Here is a 244-nt window from a genome sequence, read left to right as displayed (position 1 = left end):
TCCCCCCCCTCCCCCTGCAGCCTCTGCCTGCCTCGGTTTCCCTTGGTGCTTGGGGAGATTCTTAACTGGGCTGAACTGGGACCTGAACTGGGGGTGGGGGGAGTCCCCCCCCTCCCCCTGCAGCCTCTGCCTGCCTCGGTTTCCCTTGGTGCTTGGGGAGATTCTTAACTGGGCTGAACTGGGACCTGAACTGGGGGTGGGGGGAGTCCCCAGGGCCAAGACCCAATCCCTGGGGGCGACCCGG

The sequence above is a fragment of the Alligator sinensis genome, unplaced genomic scaffold (genome assembly GCF_000455745.1).
Source record: "Alligator sinensis unplaced genomic scaffold, ASM45574v1 scaffold107_3, whole genome shotgun sequence".
NCBI classification, from domain to species: Eukaryota; Metazoa; Chordata; order Crocodylia; family Alligatoridae; genus Alligator; species Alligator sinensis.
The sequence above is the reverse complement of the archived record's forward strand: the minus strand, read 5'-3'. Positions refer to the sequence as shown.